Here is a 12,329-nt window from a genome sequence, read left to right on the forward strand (position 1 = left end):
AGTCTCTGAGGACTTAGCATCCTTCAATTGAGCACAGCACAGACAGACAGAACACCAGCTTCTGCCAGCTGCCTACCTGAATACCATTTCTCCACTGTTAAGGAAGACGAGGCTTTATTTCTGTTACGAGAACTAATCTTTGCAAGATATACTCAAAGGAGACAGCTAGAGTATTGCCAGAAGATTAGAAGAAGAGCCTAAAAATATAGGCCAAACAGACTTTTCCTCAGAAAGAATTGCCCTTGTCCCTGAAATGTGCCCATCCATACTTGGCAAAGATGCTGTCGATTCTTAACTTGGTTTCATTGCCTTAAAATGGTCCCCAAGGACAACTCCTGTTAAGATACTTTTGAAGAATAAAATCCTTGCTTTCAGAGCAGTGTAACAACCTATGCAGGCTTGAAATAAAGGAGCCTAATGGCTCCTCAGGGTTTGGGAATTTTATTAACACCTTTCCATCATATAAGAAAAAGCAATTTTTTCCAACTCACTCTTAAAAATTTACTGCAAAGGGGAAATACTTAATAATAATATCAGTGATGCTATTGGTGAAGATCAAGAGACAAAAGGGTTGTTGTGATGTTAGATACCCGATGCAAAGAGTTTGTCAGTTTATTTAATGTGATGTGGGTCCAGACATCTTACAGTGTTTTGGAGAGAGATGTAAACCTCAAGAACAAAAGCCTCAGAAGTGAGACAAATAAGTTTTCCAAAGTTTTTATCATATTGATCTCAAATATATGAAGAATATTTTGAAATAACCACATGCAAAAATAAAAGTAAATGGATCTTAATTAGTGAGAATATTTTCATTTTAAAAATAAACAGAACAAAAGTTTATACAATTTGCCATGTTATGGAGGGAAACAAAAGGAATATGGGTGAACACAATACAATAAATATTTGAACACAAAATTAAGCTCATGAATTTTAGTCCTCACCAATCTAGTTCCCAACTGGCAACAAAAATATGTTTCAGTTTATTCAAATTTTTTAAAGAAAATATCTTTAAGAAAATGCTTTATGATATCAAAACCAAACTGAGCATTCAGCATTGCCATATCCAGTAAAAACAACATGAAACACGAATCTAAGGCCATATGTCAAATCATGTTTATTTTATTTTAATCCCTTTTTAAGGTTTTTGCCCTAAACAACTATTTTCTACTTGCTAGCTTTGATAAACCTGTCCCTGAAAATTCCCAGTGCTTTTCCTGTTTGTCCCAGATCTGGCTGGGACGGAGATAGTTTTCCTCATAGCAGTCCACACAGTGGCGTGTTTTAGATATGTAATTAAGGCTGTGTTGATGAAACATCAACGTTTTAGCTATTGTAGGGTTGGAGTGCACAAGTAGTAGGGAGGAGACATAGCCAGGACAGCTGGCCCAAACTGACCAAATGGATGTTCCATCCTATATAGTGTCATGATCAGGAAATAGTCATTGCTAAGACTGACTGGGCATTAGTCTGCTGGTGGGAGCTGGTGAGCAACTGCCTTTGCATTCTTGCTTTATTTTTTTTTTCCCTTCGCTTATCAAACTGCTTTTATCTCAGCCCATGACTTTTTCCTCACTTTGACCCCATGATTCTTTCCCCCATCCTGCTGTGGGGGAGTGAGGGAGCAACTGGGTTGAGGTTTAGCTGCTAGCTGGGGTCAAGCCACCACACTATTTTTGTCTCTGATAAGTATGCTAGGCCTTTGTCAGAGCTGCCTCAGGAGGATGAATTTGATTGCCCTAAAACAGAGACCTGTGATACTTCGGCTTCTGCAACAGGAAAAGCTGGGGGGGGCCAAAGGGAGCAGGACAGGCTTGAGAAATCCAGCTTGCTGCTCCTGTTTTTTTGAGACCTGCAGGGAGGTAGTCACAGCAATTGCTGCTGCTGTTGGAAGGGAGTGCTCCCATCCTGTGTCCCTATCCTTCAAGAACAACCTACTCTGCACACACTCTCACCCATGCTTCTGCAGGGACAGCAGCAGCATCAAGCCTGGCTTCCCAGCCTGGCTTCCCATGGTTGAGAAATGGGAGAAGTAGGGAGCAGTGCCTCTGCTCTGCTGCTGCCCCAGCAGCCTGGTCAGGGGAGCAGCATATTTTGCTGAAGCTCAGAGCCAGCCTTGAACTTCAGGATGCTTGTTAGCAGGTGGAGTAATCTTTCACTGCCTTCAGGGTGTATTGCCCTGAAAGCAAGGATGGTGCATCACTATTTCATTTCTGTAGACACTGTAACAGAGACAACACTACTGCTTCTTGCCATTCAGGGATTTCCCTCTTCAGAGATCATATTCTGTTAGGAGAAATGAGTAAAAACGAGTCTACTCTTCATAACTGCATGAGTCCCTCTTGACATGTAACTTATTAGCAATAGACAATCTGGCAAATTGGTTTGTATTTCACATTGGAACAACACCCATATCTTTTTGGTTTCTAAAATGGTGCACTATCAAAATGATCTTTTTTAGATCAATAATACTGGGTTTCCATTTCAGACCTCTATTCCTATCTGCCATCAGAAATGACCAGACTGCACTGGATCTCATAAAACTTCCTATTGCAAAAACTTCCTCAAAATCAATACCTCATTGCAAAAATGTCTTTCCAGACAGTCCTATACTCTTCTGGATATTTTTCAAGTAATAGAAGAAGGTTAAGAATTTATTTGAAAGTATGGATTGATATTTCAGCACTGGTAATATGCTTTAGTAGAGTTGTTCTGATCCTTACCTGAGGTACTAGTGGAACGCTGTTTGGAGGGCTGAGTTTGAACTTCTAACAAATTTGTTCCTGAAAATGGGGTGTCACTGCAAGTGTTCTAAATCAATGAGGCAAAAGAGGGGGAAGCAGGACAGTAATTTCTGAAAATTAGAAACAGGATGTGGAATTTTCACAGGGGGCTGGAAAGCCAGGGAAAAGAACAAAACCATCGAGGTAGCTGCACTTAAGAAAAACACCAGTTCACAATTCAGACTAGTACAGGACTGACACGTGGAGAGAAGAGATAAAGTACAGATAAAGTAACTCAGACAGCAACTTTGCAATGCAATTTTAGCTGGAATGAACAAGTGATTGCAAGTGCCAATGACTGATAAATTAGTTCTTGAGACAGCCAGAAACACTCAGAAAGACTGAAGGAACCCAAAGGCAGAGTTCCCAATGAGCTTATTGGAGCAAAGAGGATAATGACGCTCAACAATGTGGTTATACTCCTGGTATTTCTAGTGGCAGACTTTGACCAATCAGACATACCTATATACAGTAACAGAGAGGAACATTTATTGTAATTTTGGTATCACCACCTACAGATGATGTTCTGTATATTTATAATGAGATTCTCCAGCCCTTGCTGTTCTCTTTTTCATCCTCCCACTTCTTTTATTCAAGTAAGAAGAGAGAGATAGGCTAAAACATACATGAAAAGGATCACAAGTTTGTTGAGAATGTAAGAATTTAAAAGTGCCTCCTGTGCATTTTGTAAATGTGACTGCCAGGCAATTCACCAGTTAAGCTATTGGATTTTTAATGCCAAGCTGCTGGTGTAGAAACTGCAAAAATTCCTAAACACACATTCCCTTCCTCCCCACCTCAGGGTACAGTGTCTGATTGATACCTTCAAAGTGAGAAGCTCTTGTTCATGTTTGGACAGACATTGTCAGTGATTGTGTCTGCTTGGCCATGCAGTGCTCTGTGTCCTACCATCCTGGTCCACAGGAATGTGCCCTCAGTCATCACCTGATTTCAAACCAACATGAGATATAGGCCATTCCCTTAGTTCTCTAGGGAAGGAAGCTTGGGTGAGAGCAGAGGTGGGTAGGTGAGCTGTGGTACACCAATGAGTCCCATGTTGTGGGCAGCTGCAGCATGTCTGTGGGGAGCACTGGGGAGTGCATTTACTTTGCAGCATAGCCACTCTTCACTGCACCCTTTCTATGCACATCACAAGTGACTCACCTCCTCCTTTCCATCCCTTAGCTATGCCAGCAGCCTGGTGGAGTGGATTGAAGGAACACAAGTGAACCTATGTTGACATACAGGAGCTTCACCTGCTCATCCTCTATAGGCCCCCAAACTTCCACTGTCTGGAGCAGACAGTCATATGAATGGTCCTTGTCCTCCCAAGATATGATGCATCTCTAGTTTGTTTGTTGTTGCTGGTTTGGGGTTTTTTATTCTGTTTTTTGGGGTTTTTTTGTTTTTTTTGTTTTTTTTTTTTTGGTGGTGTTTTTGTTGTTGTTGGCTTGAATTGTTTGTTTGTTTGTTTTGTTGGTTTTTTTTTTTTACCTAGCCCTCTCTTTCTTCCCTTTATTTTGGCATGTCAGATTGTATTGTGTTTACATGGCTCACAAGGCATGACTCATGAGTCTTTCACGATATTTTCTCCTGACTGTCCAGTTGAGGAGCAGAAGTGACAGAGCAGCTTGATACATACCTGGCTGCTGGCCTAGGTGAACCCAGCACGTAGATGTAGTTTTGTATTGCTGCAGATATGGCTAGTCATCTGTTCAGAATCTTTTTATGTTAGATAAAGTCTAAAGCAAGCAAGGTGAGTACTTCCACTCTTCTTGAATCCTCATGGAGGTGCAATTGGTTAAGCAAAACACCATTTTGAACATTTTAACATTAGGGGAAAAAAGGTGAGACACTTAAGCTAGATACTTGTATTCTGAAGAATGCCATGCCTTCAGAAACATGCCTCCCCTAGCTTCTTTAGTGGCTTAAGGTATACACCCTCCCATCTCTTCAGCATCCCCAGCTTCATGTGGTCAGTACATGGAGAAATTCAGGGTCTGAGCCAGCGGTGCAAATGCCATTTCTGAAGCTGCTTTACACTTGGGGCTGGCATCAGGCCACCAACAGCTATAGCACTGAGCAATGCAACATATAAATCTTCCTTTGAAATTTCCCCCATGTCATTTGGGACAATAATTCACCTCCTCTGAAATTCACCTCTAAAAATTAACTTTCTTACTGTGGGTCTTAAGAGACCTCTTGTTTTAAACTGGTGCATTTTTGCAAAAGGCTTTAGATACGAAGAAGTTACATTTTATGAGGTAAAACAGTTTTGCTGAAAAAATTACAATCCACGCAGGATGTATTTTTTCCTTCTACTTGCCTCATTCACCAGAAAAAATAGAAACCAGTTGGAAAGTGTTGGATGTCTTTTTGTGAGAAAACTACTTGGAAGCTTCCTACGAGCTCAAAGCATGAGATTGAAGAAAGTGTGCTGCCTTCCTCACCTCCTCTGTAATACGCAAGACTGGATTCATGTTGCCACCTACCAGCACAATTTGGTGCTGATATAGTTTACAGATTTTCATTTTGTAAATTCTATTTGTCTTGCAAGCCCTGTGCTCTAGTATGCTTATGAGAGGTGAATCTGGACACAACTCAAGCAGAGTGAAAACAGTGTTAACATGAGTATTATTAAAACTGTCATCAAATTCGAACACATTTTTCTGTTTTCAATTCAGGAGCCACATGACTTTTCTACCCTCTCAAAGACCCATTTATACTATTTTCTCCTTCTTGAGCTATGGAGTCCACACAGCTGCAGGTCTGTGAATTCTCACAGGTTATTTGAGCAGGTCTTCCTTGGTGTTTAGGGCATCAGCTCAAGATGCTTAAATTTAGAAAAAGAATATTCTACCAACAGTAACTTTAGTTGAATTAAATAGTAGTTATTAGCAGGCACAGACTTATCAAAAAAGTCCTCTGTCACCAAGATGAAGAGCACTGGAAAATTATTCTAAAATTTCAAGACATGTTAGGTTTCGTTCACTTCAATCAATTAACCGGGTCCCTGTTAACAGTAGTTTCAGTTGATAAATTACTGCAGCTTTGGGACTACAGCAAAGGATGTACCTATCTCTTATTCCTATATTACTTTAATTAATTGGTCTTTTACAGGTTATACAACTGCACTCCAAGGAATTCTCCAGTTGGGCAGCTGAATGGCTCATCTGACTTTCAGAGCTACTAAAATATTGCACATTAGTTTTAGCAGTATTTAGCTAGTCATCACAGTCAGCTGAGATGTAAAAAACTCAAAACACTGGCATGTGATATGCACAAAGGAGAGAGAAGTAGCTGAAAATATTAGACGTCTATTGTTCATATTAATGCATGATAGATTTTAAGATTATTATGAGTAGTACTATTCATTCTTGTTGTCCTCACTAAGTATAGCATCATTATTTCCTGAACTTTCCTTAGAATAAATTTGAGGCCAATTTTAATGAATTCTCCTTAGAAGTCAGTTTTGTTGGCAGCTACTGTTCAAAATATATAGCAGGGTTTTTTTTCCTCCAACATAAAGCCAAGGAATCAAATGATTAATAGGAAAAACATCATGAATTTCCCTGTATTTCACAGAGGTGCTCGCTACATATTCTAGAGCTGTCACAGAGCACAGTCAACTCTTAAAATACACATAGTTTGCAACATCTACTCCTGCAGTTTACAAAACACACACTGCCCTTTCTCTGGATCTTTCATAGTTTGCATAATTCTTTTAGGTGAGCTTTGATCATAAATGTGCATGTCTGAGTACTTTGTGGACAAATTACTTAATTGAAATGGAAACTAATTTGCCACAACATTTTGAACATGTTTTATGAGATACAGAAAACAAAAAATCCACATTTTGATTTTGAAACCAGAACATGCTTAAAATGCCTAAATACATGACATCTTCAAGACATATGACTGTATTTTGAAGGAGAAAACAAACAGCATCACTAGCAAACAGCAATATTCCATCTCCCTGTTCAAGTATTTCTATACTTATTTCAGCCTTACTTTTTCCGACAGATTTTACTTATGATTTTTCAATTGTTAAAATAGAGGCAAGAGAAAAGGAATGTGGAGATACCTGCATAATTTTTATTTGGTGACTAATCAGAAACCCAAGTAACAGAAAACATTCCTCTCTGTCTTAAGTTTGCTGTTATATATCTACATAAACCTTCTAGATGCTCACATATGGCACTATCCTGCAAGATAGCAGGTGCTCTGTGTGAAATGCTCTGTTTTCTGAATGTTGAGTGGGACTTGAGAAGTGGTTTGGACTGTGTTACACTATGATGAGAAGCTGAGCAAGAAGTGTTTATTTTCATGTTTACAGCTCTGAACTAGCTGAAAAGAGAAAAAAAAAAAAAAAAAGTAAAACAGTCAGGGATGTCTAATTAAACTCAAATTCCTGCAATTATTTGACCCTTTGGGAGGAGACAATTGGTTTATCCTTCATAACAATTCAAAGTGCTTAAAATAGAGGCAATGGGTATGCTTAGCTTTTTTCAAAGAAACGTCCTCACAGAAGGCTCTTGCAGGAGATACAAGAGATGTAATAAGAAAAGTTTGGACAGTTTTTCCAGCTGAAAAGATCAAGGACTTTGGGGACAGTTAGATCCAGAAAGAGAGAGAAAGAAAAAAAAACATGACTAAGAAACATTTCCTCTTCTGTACTTTCATGGTCTTTGATATCAAACAAGAATTAAACTTTGAGTCAGATGAAAACATGTTCTTGATGTTCTGCTACACCTGTCAAGAATGGGCTCCAGCTCAGAGACAGCAGTCCATGAGCCCAACTGACTAACTTCACGATGCTGAAGCAAGGAGGTGGTAAAGCTTCATGAGGAATAACACTTTCTTGTTCAGTCACCAAAAAGAAATTATTGCTAACAAGATAACAGTTGTTTTTCTATTTAAATTATCTTGGTAAAATCATCTTCTCTAACACCTATTCCCTATACTATGTCTAAACAACACATGAGCAGGCAATGCGCCATCCAATAAGTTAAGCCAGACAGCTGTAAGTGCAGGCAGCTTGTGGATGATTCATTTTTATGACACGTGGTAATGAGCAGTGCTCTTTCTAGAAGTGCAATGATTTCTGTTGACCTCCTTCAGTGGGAATTAATAGAAGCCTGAAAATAAAAATCCTTATTAAAAGCTTGTTCCATAAGCTTCCGTGAAAGACTTAACGTGGGATTTTACTGGGACTTCAACACACAGTCTGCTACAACTTAGGCTCTGGCAATCAGTGGGTGATGTCAGATGTATTTTGACTCACAGGGAAAGCTGAAGTGAAAGTGGCAACTGCCACATAATTTGGATGATAAAAGTGTATGACAGCTTGAATCTGACAGCTGTTCCAAATTAGGATGGAGCTGTATCCCACCCTTCATCTATTACTCCGGCCATTTCTGGAGTCCCCAACAGAAGAAGAGTGTCCCTTCCAATCTGAACCATTCTATGATTCTGTATTAGAACAACAATATTATGGGCCAGGATAACTTTCCCACTCTTGATCTAGGGGTGCTGGAACAGAGACAGTTACCATCTTTCATACAGGCACAGGGAGAAAGTATGGGATCAAACAGACGTGTCTCTGTGCCCTCAGACAAGCCTAGCTATAATCTGCCTAATAAAGTCTGCATCTTGTTTTGGTTCCCCTCAAGCCTCTGACTCAAAAATTTGTAATTTCTTGGCTTTACCAATTCTGAGATCATAGAATCACAGAATCAGAGAATCATAGAATCATAGAATGGTTTGGGTTGGAAGGGACCTTTAAGATCATTTAGTTCCAACACCCTTGTGTTGCAAAGACACCTCCCACTAGACCAGGTTGATCAGAGCTCCATCTAACCTGGCCTTGAACACTTCCAGGGATGGGCCATACACAATTTCTCTGGGCAACCTGTTCCAGTGTCTCACCACCCTCACACTAAAGAATTTCCTCCTGATGTCTAACCTAAATCTCTGCTCATTCAGTTTTAATCCACTACTCCGTGCTACAAGCCCCTGTAGAAAGACCCTCCCCGGCTTTCCTGTAGGCCCCCTTCAGGTACTGGAAGGCCGCTATGAGTCTCTCTGGAGCCTCCTCTTCTCCAGGCTGAACAGCCCCAACTCTCTCAGCCTGTCTTCACAGGAGAGGTGCTCCAGGTGATCATCTTCATGACCCTCCTCTGGACTTGCTCTGGGATCTCCATGTCCTTCATATGTTTGGGCTCCAGAACTGGACACAGTACTCTGAGTGGGGTTTCACAAGAGCCAAGTAAAGGGAGAGAATCACCTCCCTTGACCTATTGGCCACACTTCTTTTTGATGCAGCCTAGGACACAGTTGCCTTTCTGGGCTGTAGATGCATATTACTGGCTCATGTTGAGCTTCTCCTCTGACACCACCTGTCTTCGTGTCGCCTTTACCATGACACACATGTAAAGAAAAATGGCCACTAAAAGTGAAAAACAATTTCTCTACCTGAAACTCTTGTTCTCTGAGATAAAACCTCCAAGCAGGCTGCCTTCATTCTTTAAAATGTGCAGGATTTACTAACACTTTCAATTGTTTAAGACAAGCACAATTCATACTCATTTCTCCATCAAGTGGTGACTGTGTTTGCCTAATTATTGCAGTTAAGGTCTGCAATACAACTGACTTCTTTTAGAAGCTCACTTTGAAAAGAAAATTAACAAAAATAAAATACAACATAAAACAAAACCCCTGCCAAAAGAAAACAATAAGAATCTGCAGTAACAAGCAAGAACATAGGCAAAGATATAATACTTAGAACATGAACAACTAATGGCCAATTATTCTTTTAGTAGTGAATAAATGAATATAAGAGCTCTCTGAGCCTAAAATACAGAGCAATAGTCACTGTTGAATAGAGAACCTGCTAAAATATTCTTAAATTACATGAAATCCTAAGCATTTTATAACATTTTTTCTTGATTTTGCACAAATTCAAACTTAATAGAAAACCTGTTCTTTAACCTAAACCAGTAATTTACAAAGGAGTTCTGAATCAATCAAAATTCAGTTCTAATATTCTTTTAAATTGTGTGTGATTAAGAGTTTTCCTTTTCAGCTTTGATGACAGGGTTGCATGAGCTCCATATAAATGGCTTTAACTGAAATTTGGAACACAGGAGCAGGAACAGGGTGTAATTTTTGCACTGCATGGAGCCCTTCAAAGTTTTAAAGCCTGTGAAAGGTGCAACCTGTACGAAAAATGCCAAGCCTCTGCTATTATCTGGAAATTTATATGTACTCAGAGAGGAATTCCCTCTGTTATCTTTCTTTCCTGACTAAAAAAAAAAAAAGAAATCCAGGGATAAAAATTTCAGTGCTTATTGGAAAGCAAAAATGTGAATAATAGAAGCTGGTAAGCTGTTATTTTTTTGAGTGCATCCTAAGGGTGTAGAGCCTGCAAATACTTATGTTGAAGTAATGTAGATTTCACCAGCACTCCTACAGAAGCCAGATGCCATAAATATCCCCAATTTGCTAGTAGAACTTATTGAATGTATTCAGCAACCCTCACAGACCTGTGCTGCAGACAGGAGCCAGGAGGCTCAATCACAATACATCAAATCATTGAATGGGTATGGATCAGGAATGTGTCACGTCTTCATTATCACAAAATGTTGGAAATCTTTTTATTTAACTTGATTGAAGTTTTGAAAGGCATTTATACAGTTTTTAGTCAAACTGATGTCTTGCTCAAAAATGTGTTATGCTCAGAGGAAGCTGGTGTTCATAAGAAATGTGAGCTATGCACTTTTTTAAAGAATTGTTGTCATGGTATACAAAATTGGAGAAATGTAGACAAGAGAGGAAGGAAAGAAAAAGCAAATCCTCTTAGGAAAATGAAGGGAAACAAATGGGGGTGAGCAAAACTCTATAGATATGTGCTGGAGGGCACAGGACCTGACTCAAACTAAGGGTTTACGCCAGGGAAGGCTCATGAGTATGTAGGTTTTGTAACATTCTGGTGCATTTCTATTGAAAAGTATGTTCAAAGACAGAATTACAACTGAATTGAGACAAACAACAAGGGCATGTTTGTGCATTAAACTACTTCTTGAATCTGCCTCACTGGCATGACCCTGCTCTGGAGAAACAGGCCTTTTGAGAAGTGGTGCTAAACAGATCTTACTTCAGTGATGTGTGTTTTGTGTGGACTGTTTGTATCATCAAACAGGATTTAAAATTAAGAACTATGCAGAACAGCTGCAGACTATCAGCAAGCCAGTGGCAAACAGAGAGGTACAAAGTGTCAAAAAGAATTCATGCACCAAAACCATGAGCAGCTTAGCATATGAACCCCAGTGTGACCTCTGCAGAAAAAGTGATGCTGGCAGTGCTGAGATAGATTTATGTAGTGCTGGTAGCAGACTATGCTTAAGAGGGAAACCAGTCAGCATTTGGACCCTCGTGACTACATTTATAGAGCTAAATAAAATGAGGTGTGGAGGAAGCTGGAGCACAGCATCATTATTCATCCCTGCTGCTTACCTGAGTGCACACTATTCCTTTAGTGTCAGGTGACAGATACTCAGCCTAAGCCTAAGCCTAAGCAACTAGCATGCTCCAAGACAATCCCTGGTCCCAGTTTGAGGGCCAGTGTGTACCAAGGACCATTACAAATTCAGTATAAACAAGACAGATTTGTGTCCCTTCACAGTCCTCCAGTGCAATCCAAACACCTCCAGTTTCATGCTATGAAAAAAAAACCAACACAAAACAGTTTGATGGGCTCCACATGGCTCCAGCATTATTTCAGAGACTTCAAACTGAAAAAACCCCAAAATACATACTCATACAACAAGTAGTGTTTGTGTCCATGGACCACAGGAGCATCATACAGACGAAATGCAGAGACTCACGACAACTGCTGTGGTGCATGGATGCAGTCAGTCTATGCCAGTTTGTTGAAGGCCACCTCTGGCTCTGCTTTACTTAGCTTTATAAACGCAACCTTTGAGAGAGGAAGGGCTACAGTGAACTCTGGTAGCCATTCACAGCAGGAGAAAAAGGACCATGCTGTTCTTGCTGCTGAGGTGGTCTGGGAAGTGTAAGCTCTGCTTTCTGCTCTCAGACAACTCCACAAAAAAATGAGTTGCTTTCTTCCACAGCCTTGCCAAAGCTCTGTCTATTTAAAGCCATTTCTTTAACTTATTACTTGAGACTGGAAAAGGCTTGTTCACTACTGAGAGTCACTCAATTTGCTGTGGGAACACGTAAGCCAAAGAACTCTAAAGATTGACTGCACACTTGGTTTTTGTCATATTTCAGGGAGATGGCTTCAGGAGATCATCAGCTGACCCTTGGAGAAAGGGTAGTAGGAAATTTGAGGTGAGTTTGGAGAAGACTTGTTTTGAGGGACACACTTTTTTATATTAGATTCTAGGATTTATTGAAGTTAGTGGGTAAAATCTGAACAGAAAGATATAAAAAGAATATATGGTAAAACCGGTATCAGACAAGAATGCCTAGTAACCACTTGAGAGGAAGCAATAGTTTAGCTCAATTGCCTGTCATTTCTGACTG

The sequence above is a fragment of the Apus apus genome, chromosome 3 (genome assembly GCF_020740795.1).
Source record: "Apus apus isolate bApuApu2 chromosome 3, bApuApu2.pri.cur, whole genome shotgun sequence".
NCBI lineage: Eukaryota > Metazoa > Chordata > Aves > Apodiformes > Apodidae > Apus > Apus apus.